The sequence below is a fragment of the Capsicum annuum genome, chromosome 4, assembly GCF_002878395.1.
Source record: "Capsicum annuum cultivar UCD-10X-F1 chromosome 4, UCD10Xv1.1, whole genome shotgun sequence".
Lineage (NCBI taxonomy): Eukaryota > Viridiplantae > Streptophyta > Magnoliopsida > Solanales > Solanaceae > Capsicum > Capsicum annuum.
The window spans coordinates 156,242,451-156,256,146 of record NC_061114.1 but is presented as its reverse complement, the minus strand read 5'-3'; the positions used below and the strand labels follow the sequence as shown (position 1 = coordinate 156,256,146).

The 13,696-nt window shown below is 30.5% G+C and overlaps 1 long non-coding RNA gene across 2 annotated transcripts; it reads left to right on the top strand.

The window, feature by feature from the left end:
- The first annotated feature begins 804 nt into the window (after positions 1–804).
- LOC107867930 lies at positions 805–6,224 on the top strand. 2 transcript variants are annotated; one of them, XR_001673453.2, is made up of 4 exons: positions 805–1,169; positions 2,229–2,284; positions 5,834–6,013; positions 6,091–6,224. It is a non-coding gene; the product is annotated as an uncharacterized LOC107867930 (long non-coding RNA). The 2 variants fall into 2 exon arrangements; XR_001673452.2 differs by having other exon boundaries at positions 810–1,169; positions 5,834–6,224.
- Positions 6,225–13,696: the final 7,472 nt, after the last annotated feature.

Below are 13,696 nucleotides of genomic sequence, written 5' to 3'. Positions count from 1 at the left end.
CCACACCTTCCTATCTAGGGTCATGTCCTCGGTCAGCTGGAGATGTTTCATATCATGTCTAATCACCTCCCTCTAGTATTTCTTTGGCCTACTTCTACTCTTTCTGAAACCATCCATAGCTAGCCTCTCACACCTTCGGACTGGGGCATCTGCGCCCCTCCTCATCACATGCCCGAACCATCTCAGTCTTTCTTCCCGCATCTTTTCATCTACCGAAGCTACCCCACCTTCTCTCGGATAATCTCATTCCTAACTTTGTTCCCTCTAGTAAGCCCACACATCCAACGCAACATTTTCATTTCCGCCACCTTCAATTTTTGGACGTGAGAGTGCTTGACTAGCCAATACTCCGCCCCATACAATATGGCCGGCCGGACTGCCACTCTATAGAATCTGGCTTTAAGCTTAAGAGGCACCTTCTTATCATACAACACTCCTGCTCCAATATGTTTAGAGACATCTTCATCGATTTCACCATTCCCCTGAATTATAGACCCAAGATACTTAAAACTATCCTTCTTACAGACATCCTGGGAGTCCAACCTCACCACTACTTCATCCTACTACCTCAAGTCACCAAACTTGCATTTCAAATACTCTGTTTTGGACCTACTAAACTTGAACCCCTTGAACTCAAGGGTTTGCCTCCAATTATGTCTAATAAATGATGTAAATGATATTATACAGATATACATGTCACAGGATATTCATATTATATAAAAAAGATTTTTTTTTTTTTTTGCTCAGGAATGAGATCATTTATTCAAAACATAAAGAGGTTCATTACAGACAAGGAACTAGACGTGTAGTTCCATTTGATTGAATGTCTTTTATTATGTGCCTTTTTAAAAAAAAAAAAAAATCACTAAACAGTTGGCTCTTTTGAGTTTTATTAATCGTTGCCTCCAAAGTTGTTTCTTCCTTCAAAAATAAAACCACTAAACAGTCGCCTCACAGTCCTACCGTCGAGTTGCAGTCTGTTTCCATCATAAATCAATCCGCAATAATCACGATTCACAATCATCTTCATACAAAATGGAGAGAAAAAATTTCAGATTTCATAAATCAACATAGAAAAGAAATCGGTGGGTGCGAAATCTCTGGGGTTACTTATAAACATGAGTTAAGCAGATACACATGCTTTTCAGCTCCACTTCTAGAATATTTTGGTACGTATTTTTGTTATAGATTAATAATGGTTCTTTCGTCAATGTTTTTGTAATGGTTGAACTTTCCTATTTTTACTTAGTTTTACCATGTGTATAGCAATTTAATTTTGTCTGATGTATAAATTAAATACAAAAAGGGTCCGTTAGTATCAGAAGTGATGTTCGATGAAGTGGTCTCGATGTGTTTCCTCTTTTAACTAGTACATGTCTACTGAAAGTTGTTCTAGGTTTCTCCATTTACTTCAATATGGGCAAAACCACAGTTGGTTCCTAACCCCTGAGATGTTACGGTCGTCCCTCCTTCAAAAAACACGATTGTTCCTGCAACAACAACAACATACCCAGTGTATTTTTTCACAAAGTGGGCCGAAACACCACGAACAAAAAATCCAAGCGCTGATACAAACAAAGAACACTTTCCTACTATTATGGACAAACTCCTACCTACTATCTCTTTGTCCTAATCCGCATCCTTCACACCTTCCTATCAAGAGTCATGTCCTCCGTAAGCTGTAACTGCTCCATATCATACCTAATCACCTCTACTCACAATTCTACTCACAATTGTTCCTGCAATGGACATGATTTTGGAGGCTGGAAAAGTATCCTTGTCATATAGTTTTCCACCATTAGTAGGAAATTGGTCACTCAAAACAGCTGACAGCTATTTTGTCAGACTAATTGGGGTTGTTTCGTATAAGAAAAACACGATCTACAAATATTGCGGAAGATGATGTTATATCTGTAAGCCTTGACTTAGAAATGTAACTTGTGCATCGTTAGTTGGGTGTGGGGATTATGAATTATTCTGTTTTAAAATTTTTAATTTCGTTTTCTTGCTTTTGTCAGAGATTAACGCTTTTGGCTTATAAAGTTTTTTTTATTCTTAAAAGAAACATTCAATGGAGAGTTAAGAAAAAAATTTGCCTTGCGAAGTCCATATTTGCATACAATTAACTTTGTGCTATTTTTTTGTTTTGATTTTAAGTCAATTGTTATATTTTAAATGCTTATATGCTAATAGCGAAGAATTTGATTAATAAGTATTAATATTAACAGTTACAAAGCTTATAGTAAGGCCACCACATAAACCATAAGGGCGGCAATCTGATAAGGTATGGATCCTTCTTTTTTCCTGGGGTTTATATTTATGCATTACATGTCTCAGTGATCTCTTCTATCTTTGCACAAAGATTGATATATTGAGTTATTGTTGGTAAGTCAGAACCAAAGATGAATTCAAATCGCAAACACCTATATCGCAACGTCTATAGCTTTCTGTTTATGTTACTTTGGACTCTTCAAAAATGTCGGATCATCCAAAAGTAGTACCTTTTTGGAGGATCCGGAACGAGTTTGACAACATTTTGAAGAATCCGAGAAACATACTCTCCATTGATATATTGATCTGGAACATCATCGTTCTGAATTTTGTCCTCCTCACGAACAAAAGTTGGCAAGGAAAAGTCTATGTGAGAAAAACAAAGCTAGAGACTAGCAAATCAACTGAAAGGAAATGGAATGAGATGAGTGAACAGAACCTCAACTGCAGTACCATGTTTTGTGTCAAAACTTTGATATCTCTTGCGAACAAGTTCTACCAAAAAGACTATCAGGTTTTCAAACAAGTAACATGGTTAGACATTCTTATTCTGTTCATTTATTCGTTGATAGTGCAATGAAAGATTACAAAGTTCACTTAATTAACTTGGAAATATTTCTGAGGCCACGGGCTAGAGTGTTCATACCAGCAATATGAGCAATGAACAAGTCTTCGACATCAGTGTGTCTCCGGTCTCCCTTCGACTGTTATATGACCAAAAATATCTGATAACTGTGAATGTCTTCCTGTTGATTCTTCTACTCTTAACTAGTGCAATATTGAGTTAGAATATTAAATTACTTTAACCCTTTGCCGTGAAGATTAGAATTAAATGTAGGTAAAGAAATGCAAAAAATTCTGCTACAATTCTGCCACTTAAAGTGACTGAACACCTGGAATTTAGATGGTAATTTCTGTGAGAGAATAAAACGCGAAGGAAAAATAGAATTGACAAAGGAAAAAGTGAAATTGATGAACATGAAATTTTGCTGGTATTTCTTACCTTATATCAAAATAAAAATTGGAAAAAGGGTCAAAAATACCCCTCTACTTTAAACAATTGGCCAACTTTACCCTCCATTATACTTTGGGGTTAAATATACCCCCCGCCGTTATAAAAGTTCACATATATACCCTCCAACGAACAGAATAATCCAAATCACTTTAAATGACCCGTTTTTTATAAATTCAAACCCAATCCGACCCGACCCATCAAAAGACACCAATGGCAGAAGCACATTTAGCATGTGGCCTGCATATGTGAATACTAGAAACAACCAAAGTGACAATAGAATGTTTAAGAACCAAAAGACCTATATCAACAAGAGGTGAGATTATCCTTGTGATGTTCAGCAGCAGAAGCAACTATCGAGGCTGAAGAATGACACCCTCTCTTCGTGCCTTTCTACGTTCACGCTGTAATCTGAAGGATTCTCTCTTTCAGTTTCTATAGGTGTTGGGGTTTTCAGGTTGCATTTAACGTGGATAAACACTTATCTGCATATTGCCAAGTCCAACATTCTTTCCTGGGTAGAATTGGAAGTTATTGAAGAATAATGGATACAAGAAAATCAAAATTACAATCACAAACACACCAAAAACATGCAATTTGGTACAGCACAAAAATATTTTTCTTAACAAAATCAACAACAACAATATAGAATTTAGGGAGGATGGTGTACACGCAGTCTTACCCTCTACCTTGTGAACGTAGATAGTCTATTTCCGATAGAACCTCAACTCGATATTTTTTTTGAAAATTATTTTTTCAATATTTGCTAACCAAAATATTTTCCATGATACAAACACTTCTATTTCATATCCAATGCACCTAATGTAGCTAAAACTCAAGACCCAAAATCTGGACCAAAACTGTCTCAAATATGGCCCAAAATTTGCTTAGAATATCACAACTCTTATTTGGTGCGAATTCACTGAATATTGTGCAAGAAAAATTCTAAGCCAAGAGACCAACAGATGAACATAATGAGATGTGTATGAACAAAAATAGTTTGTGGTACATGAAACTACCTATGGAACACTAAAACTACATGTTATTTGCTAGAAGTAGCTCTACCACTTCTCAGTGCCAAGCAGATGCTGTGATTAGGTTCCTCTCCTTCCTTCCCAACAACATAGCACCATCTTTCTCCACCAGTGTATAATGCTCTGAGCAGCAGTGCAGCACCTCAATAGGCTCTTTATCACCGAATTCACGTAAGAGCTCAGAGGATACTGCCGGAACCCTGCCATTGTTAACCTCAATTTCCATTCGCCTAATAGCTCGTGGCGTTCCACTCTTTCCTTGCCCTCGCATGCTATGACGTTAACTATATCCCTTGCCAAGAAATGTTGTTCCACGTTGACTATGAGAATTCGGAGAATTTCCCAAATCAAATTTCAACATTATTTTTGATGGGTCGGGTCGGGTTTGAATTTTTAAAAAAGGGGTCATTTAAAGTGATTTGGGTTATTCTGTTAGTTGGAGGGTGTATATGTGAACTTTTATAACGGCGGGGCTATATTTAGCCCCAAAGTATAACGGAGGGTAAAGTTGGCCAATTGTTTAAAGTAGAGGGGTATTTTTGATCTTTTTCCCATAAAAGTTTGTATGTATACTTAAATTTGTCTGTGGCACCGCTCGCATGTATGAATGAGTTAACAGCCACCTAAGTTTCCATGCATTGGATAATTGATGTCCTCAATTTGCAGCTTTACGAAGCTATTTTTTTGTAGAGAAAACATAGAATTCGGATGTAACATATATTAACTATATAGGTATAACCCGATTCAGAAGATAAGATCATTACTCTAATTAATAATGGTATATGGAGCAGCAATAGTATAGTCATATGGATTATGAGGAGATTACACAGGTTTGAAAGATATCACACTTCAAACAAAGCTACATAATAGTTGAATGTGAAGAATAGCTTTACATGTTCTTCAAATGGTTGGATCGAATTGAAATAGTAATTGGATACCCCAACAAACAATGAATAGTGAATCAGCCTATCCATTTATTGCATCTATAATCCGTCATAGGGGAGCTGATTCGACACCTCTTTTAGGTCTGGATCTCCATTATTTATTTCATGGTTGCTACCTATTAGCACTAAATGTCATAGCTAGCTCCAATTATTTTAATGGAAAGTCCTACCTTGAACTTGTAGATTATTTTTACACCACAGAACTACCTATATTGTTGCTACAACTCTATGATGTCTCCTTCTAACTGAACATCAATTTCCTGTAATTTCATCTGTGTTTATATACAACAACAACAACAAACCCAGTAAATTTCCACATCGTGGGGTCTGGGGAGGGTAGAGTGTACGCAATCCATACCACTACCTCTAAAGAGGTATTCATCTGTGTTTATATATTGAGATAAAATATTTGTCACAGTTATCTGTTGGAAGTGTGTAAGCTAGAGCAAATGAGTTGTTAAATTGAAAATGTCAAGGCTTTATGGAGCGTTGAGTTCAACATTTGGAGCCTCAATTACACTTTTTCTATTTACGGACTGAATGTAGCTCTATGTGAAAACAAACATATGCAGACAGATTTGGAGTTGAGTGGTGCATCCAGAATGGGCACATCAATCATACTGTAGATGGTTCTATGGTGATTATCAACATGCTAAGAGACCAAAATCACTCCTAATTTCAAAATGAGAGTCATCCTTCAAAGTACTTCCAGATGCTAAGACAGGCTGACGTGGATATCCAATATGCTTCAGGTAAGCGAACCAAGTTGTTGATGGTTTAGGAAACTATGCAACTGATTTAGAACAAGCTAATATGTGTAATTTTCCAGCAAATGCCTCAATGGCTTTCTTCTTGGTGGATAAGTGGCAGATGTCAAGTTTCAGGATAAAATATGACAAAGCCAACTTCTATGTTAGTTGATGTAAATACTCTATGTTCAATGGCTGTATTTAGATGGGTCCATAGTTTTTAGAGTTAATACATAAAAATGACCGTAAACTTAACATCAAATTATAACTTTTACCTTAAACTTTGACAATACACAAATATGACTTTTAACTATTCAAAACTGCACAAATATGACCTCCAATCCTACGTGGCAAAACGCGTGTTCAACACGCAAAATTGGGCGCGTCCAGCTTAAAATCTAAGGGCATAATACATAAATATGACCTTAAACTTTGACAGTACACAAATGTGACTTTTAACTATTCAAAACTGCACAAATATGACCTTTAAATGACTCTTCACTATTATTTTTTCATTATTTTCGACTCAAAGATTAAAATGGCATCTAATTTCTTTTGTCATTGTGGAAAAAAAGCAATATTGAAGATTTATTAATTAGGCGGGTCAGCCTCATACAAAAAAATTAAGTGGGTATGTATATATAATATTAAGCAGGGGACGAATTTAAGTTATATAATATATCTAAATATTATTTATTTAAATATTAAATTAAAGATGAAACTATACTAATAATTAAAAAAATATAGTTTTAATAAAACGTTATTAAATTAATGTTATTAAGGATAGTAGTAGTAGTATATTAAATTAACTTTTTCAAATTAACGTAATTAAAATGTTATTAAATTAACATTATTAAATTAACGAGGGGTGAACCTACGTGGTTGCCATGGGGTTCACCCGAACCTCCTCGGTAAAAAAATTACGTTGTATATATATAAGATAACTTATGTACGTATATTAATGTTGAACCACATGAAACAAGTCTTAGCTCAGTGGTGTTATTTGCTCTTCTTGGGCGCTTCTTTTAGCCTACTGTGCGGGTTCGATTCCTACTAGTGGTTTTTTTTTTTTAATTAAAAAAAGTTAGGTGCTGCTGCTATAGAAATAAATAAAATAATAATAATAATTTTTTAAAATTAAAAAAATGTTAGATGCTGCTACTATAGAAATAAATAAATAATAAAATTATTATTATTATTATTATTATTATTATTATTATTATTATTATTATAATAAAAAAAACGACGTCGTTTTAACACAAAAAGTAAAACTTTGATAGTGCACAAATATGACCTTTAACTATTTAAAACTGCACAAATATGACCTCCAAGTCAGCCTTTTTAACAACATGACACCGTGTGATTGGATTACCTTTCCACGTAGGCGCGAGTGAGACTTACGCATGGAGTTGTAAAATCGGAGGTCATATTTGTTCAGGTTTTGAATAGTTAAAGATCCTATTTGTACACTATCAAAGTTTAAGGTCAAAGTTATAATTTGGTGTCAAGTTTAGGGTCATTTTTATGTCTTAACTCTAGTTTTTAAATCTTCATGTAATACAACCATGTAAATATAATAGAGTTAAGGTTTAGTCCCCCTCGCATATATTTTTGGGGAAGTTTCAAAAATAGCACCAGCTTGACACAAAATTCACCTTTCATAGTCACATTTTACAATATTACCATTTATAGCTGATGTATTCGATTCACGTCCATTATATTCGTTTTTACTCAATAGTTTGTATTCAAATAAAACATAAATACATTAAACACATTTATATTTTTTATTTTTTTATTTTCGAAAAATATAACTATATCAAAAACAAGTCATGGATGATGACGGAAACATTATAATCGCACACTGTATTTGTACTTACCATCATTTTTTATTTTATTTTTCTCTTTTTTGATTTTTTTTTACTTTTTGATTTATTTTTTCATATTTTTGTTTCCTTTTTGGATTCTTTCTTTCATTTTTTGTATTTTTTTTTTCTTTTTCACGTTTTTTCTTTTTTTTCTTCTTTTCTTTTATTTTTTTTTCCTTTTTTTTGTTTCTTTCTTTTCGTTCTTTTTCTTCTTCTTTTTTCTATCTTTATCTTCTATTTTTTTGGTTCTTTTTTCCTTTTTGATTTTCTTCGTTTTACCTTTTTTTTCTTTTTGTTCTATCTTATATTTTCTGTATTTTCGAAAAATATGGCTACTCGAATACAAGTTACGAATAATAACAAAAATACAATAATTGCTTATCGTATTTGCTTACATCATCATTTATATTTTTGTATTCGTCGATATAATTATATTTGTATTTGCATTTTATAGTTTGCGCTTGTTTTTGTATATATATATATATATATATATATATATATATATATATATATATATATTTATATTCGCATTTGCATTTGTATGTTATAGTTCGCATTATATTTGTATGTTATAATTCGCATTTGTGTTTGCTAGTTCGCACCATCATTTATTTTTTCATACAATTCACACTTGTATTTTAAAGAACTAGTTTAGGTGTACGCGTCTCGCGCGTATACCTTAGTTTATCAAGTTCAAACGTTGCACTAAATAGGATATTTGTTTAAATAATAAAGATGAAATCAATAAATGAATTCAAAATCTTTTGGAGATTTAATTAATTAAATCTAACCTTTACCAAAAAAAATTGTCAAAACCGATCGACATTCATCTATCACTTATAAACTGAAACAAAATAATACGATGATAAAGACATCAAAATAATATAATTAAATCTAACTCTTACACAAAAATTTTCTTAAAGTTGTCTGACACTTATCTACCACCTGTGAACTATAATAAAATAATACAATAATAAAGATATCAAAATAATACAACTAAACTTAACCTTTACACCGATTCCCGCCTCTGGCGAATGGAGCAAACTCTGTGGCTAGTTCCCTACCGCAAAATGCGCTGACCGAGGAACGGAGGATTAGTCTCACGGCTGTCGGCTGTGGGGATACCTTGGGATACCAAAAAAAAAACTTAATCTTTATACGAAAAAATTCTCAAAACAGAGATATAAATACAACACAATTAAACCTAACCTTTATCTAAAAAATTTCTCAAAGCCGATCGACATTCATCTACCACATATAAATTCATCTACCACATGTAAATTCATCTATCACTTGTAAATTCATCTACGACGTGTAAACTATAAATATATCTTGATTAATAAATAAACATGCCTATTATACTATAAGTATATAGTCATTGGATTAAAATTCCACTTTCATTTTTTTTAATCTTATTTTTGAATAAAATTATCTGATATCATTAGAATTCAATTCAGTTAGTACTTTTCTAAAAGCTAGATTATTAATTTAACTAAATCTCCTAATATCTCACGTGGATAAAAGAAAAAAAAATTTGTATACAATTAGAGTGGCTAACCAATTTCTTATGCCGAAATATAATCTAAAGAATTTGGTAAAAGTTATAAATAAGTCAATTTCAAATTATTTATTATATATAAGTCATTATAAAAAAATCACAAAAAACATTTCAGTTATCAATTACCTATTCAGAATAGATGATAATTTATTATTTAAACTTCAAGAACATACAAAAATCATTAAAGAGAACTTCTCAATTAGTAGAAGTCTAACAAAAATGCATGATAATTTATTTTTATAACATAAAAAATATATTAAAATTTTAGAAAACTTACCTTAAATCACAAAAAACATTGTCTCTTCAATCATAAATACTGTTAATATTTCACCAAGAACTTCTCAATTAGCAATTGTCTTTTACGAATACATGTTGATTTGTTATAAACTTCAAGAACATACTAATTAAAATTTTAGAAAACTACCTCAAATCACAAGCAAATTTATTTCTTTAATCATAGATATTATCAAGATTGTAAACATCAAAAACAAAAATTTTAGAATACATACCTTAAATCACAATCAAACTTATGAACAACGATAATAAAGAAAAAAATTATTTGAGAACTATATTGTCGACGTATTATTGTAAAAAGGAAGAATTCTCAATTTATAAGAAATTTGAGGTTTAGTTTACTTTCCTTCTTTGTCAATTTAATTTGTATTTATTTAATGTAATAAATTAGCCTTTGTGATTTTTTTGTTTTCATGTTCTGTTTGGTTTTTCTTTTTTCTTTTTTCTTCTGTTTTTTTCCTTTTTTTCCTCCACACGTTTTCTTTCTTTCTTTTTAATTCAATTTAGCTTTCTTTCCATTTATGTATTTTCCTTTTTTTTTTCTCTTTTTCTTTTTTGCTGTAGACGTTTTGTTTTCTTATTCTTTTCAATTCAAATCAAAATTATTTTTCATTTATTAATAAATTACATATAAGGTAAGCTTTGAATTGATTAAGAACTTTCTTTCCTAACTCAATAAGGATTTTAATTAATTTCAAAGTTCTAATATTAATAATAACTAAATAATAATTTGAGAAAAATAGTGAAACGACGATTCTGTCTAAAGAAGAGACTTTTAATGAAGGGCAAAAAGTTCAAATCACTTTTCCAAGGGTCTTCACACTTTTAATATATTATAGATATTTTGTATTTGTATTTTATAATTGACTGAACATTATATTTATATTTTTTGGTTTTATTTTATTTGTATTTGTATATTATTTTTATCGATGCACTTATATTTTTAAAGAACTATTTTGTATTTCTATTTGTAAGTTGACCACATATTATATTTTTATTTGTAATTTAATTTGTTTCATGTGTTTGTATTTGAATTTATAGTTGACAAGATCATTTGTATTTTTAAACAATTGTGAGGAATTTTTGCTTTTCTTTCTGCAAATACTTGTATTTATAAAATGATAAATCTATATATATATAAAGGAAACATATGAGAATGCTTATGTGGCATGCTTGTAAAGCCACCATTTTCATTTATCTTTTTTGTAATTTTTTTTAGCCTTTTATTCCATTTTTTATTGTGTTAAAATTATTTACATCCCCGAACTTTGCGGTAAAAATCAAACGCCTCCCTCAACTTTGAACAATAATCATTTTCCCTCCTTTTTTCTATTTGATTTATTAAAATACCTATTTTACCCTTATATTTATATCAACATTTGTATCTCTTTTTAAAAAATAAATTATAAAAATATTTTTTTATTTTTTAATCTATATAACATAATTTCTATAAAAGTTGAAAATCATTTTTAAGATAAAAAAATAAAAGTGAGAAATATTAATTGGGTATATAATTTAATGACAAACTATAATATTATACATGAAAAAAATAGTAAAAATTAACTTTATTAAAAATCAAAACTCTAATATATATTTATACGTGAAAATAATAGGTAATCATAATTTAATAAATATATTTCAATGTAGGTATACAAATTCTCAAGCTCACCTTTTAATATTTTGATCGTAATTAGTTGTTTTGTGTCGTCCTTGAAATATTGTATCTTTGAAAGTATGGAAAAGACTCAAAAATATTCCCGAACTGTCTGAAATAGCTCAAAAATGCCCCTCGTTAGATTTTTGGCTCAAAAATACCCCTCCATTAAATATTTGGCTCAAAAATACCTCTCCCTCTAATGAAATTCGGAAAAGGATCAAAAATACCCCTGAACTATCTGAAATGGCTCAAAAATATCCCTCTGTTAAATATTTAGCTCAAAAATACCCCTCCCTTTAACGAAATTTCACCAAGCATACCACCTAGATAAAATAAAATCACGTGACTATGCCACATTACCATCCACATGTAAAATATTAGTATTTTTTAATTATATGGCATTCCTTTCTTCTTTATTTTTATTTTTTTCAAAGCAGTAAAATGAAAAAACCAAAAAATCAATCTTTTGTTAATTACTTCAGTAGTGTTTTAAAAGTTCTAGATTTTCCCTTTTCATTAGTGTTTTAAAAGTTCTAAATTTCATCTTGTTATTGTTGTTTGGGATGAGGGACAGCTTGATCTTGATCTGATGTTGACCCGGAGGAGGAGCTAGAAGTTTAACTTTTAAGCTAGCAAATGTTGATGTACTAATAATTGAGTTGAGTTTACTACATGCAAATTCTTTTTTAAAATAAATGAATTCCTTTTAACACTTGTTTAATCATTCGAAATGAATTCATTTTTCTAAATTCAGTTTTGATGAATAATCTTATTATTTTTAGAACAAGTTTGAAAAGAAGTAAAATGATACTTAATATTGATAAATTATTCTTTAATTATGTCCTTCATTAACTTTTTTAAGATGTGTGTAACATTCAAAGATTCATTAATTTTAGATTAGAGGACGTATTTATTAAATTATTTTAACATAAACATTTTGAGTAAAAGCTAGCAAAGCCAAACACATATTTTGTGTAACGAATTTGAAGTTTAGTTTGAAATTTGTTACTTTTACGAGTAAATCTTAATTTTAACTTTTATGCTGGCCTAATAATTAATGGGTTTATCAGTTTAATAAGACTCTTTTGTTGGGTTTCACACTTTTAAACCTATTAACAGGAAAAACTTGTTTTTTAGATGATCAAAGGAATTTGATAATAGCGATGTTACATTTAATAAATTTTTTCGAAAAAAATATTATGTAACCACCATATGTCTACTTTGATTAAAAATTAAAAAGTCGTGTAAGTTTTATCTGTTTCACTGACGTTTTTAAATAAAAATAGAAATAAAGAAGAAAGGAATGTCATATAATTAAAAAATACTAATATTTTACATGTGGATGGTAATGTGGCATAGTCACGTAATTTTTTTTTTATCTAGGTGGCATGCTTGGTGGAATTTCGTTAAGGGGAGGGGTATTTTTTAGCCAAATATTTAACAGAGGGGTATTTTTGAGCCAAATATTTAACGGAGGGGTATTTTTGAGCCAAAAATCTAACGAAGGACATTTTTAATCTATTTCAGATAGTTCAGGGGTATTTTTGAGTCTTTGCCGTTGAAAGTTTATTTAATAAAGGTTTTTACATGTAAACGTATTTACTTTCTTATGATGACAAATTCAGACGGCTTGATTTACTTCATATTGATTGTTTATTTGTTCCTTTAATGCATAAATTACATTATATGAGAGTACAAAGATGAAGATTGATCAAAATATTTTTTTCGATGCAAACTGAAAGAAGAACTACATTTCAACACTTGATTAATGAGTTGCAAGTATCACATTCTTTTCATTTGTCATCTTAAGTTTATAATTTTCACAATCTCGCTCTGATGTTCCCAGCAGGAGGCTTTTCAAAAAGAATATTTACAAGTTCAATAATGATAACTTTTACTATACCAACTTATTGTATATGGTTATTATAAGAACGTATCTTTTAAAAATTCTCGAGGCTAAACACTAAGCATGTTTATTTTTTACTTGATAATGTTATTTCTAACTTTTTTCCTCAGAAAGAAGAGATGAAAATGAATATGCTTTGAAGAGCAGCATCAATTATGTTATATTCTTGAATGACAACAAATTGTGAATGATGGATCACTATCGTTTTCATATTACCAAAATTTATTATTTTCTAAACAATTTTTTTTTTTACGATCTTAAAAGGGTGCAAGAATCTGAAGAAAGGTCGGACACAAGAATCTATGGTATATGAAAAAAATTATTATTTATTTATTATTATGTATTATTAAAAAATAGAAATAAACGTATTACTGTTCAATTTACTGCATAAAGACATCTATAATAT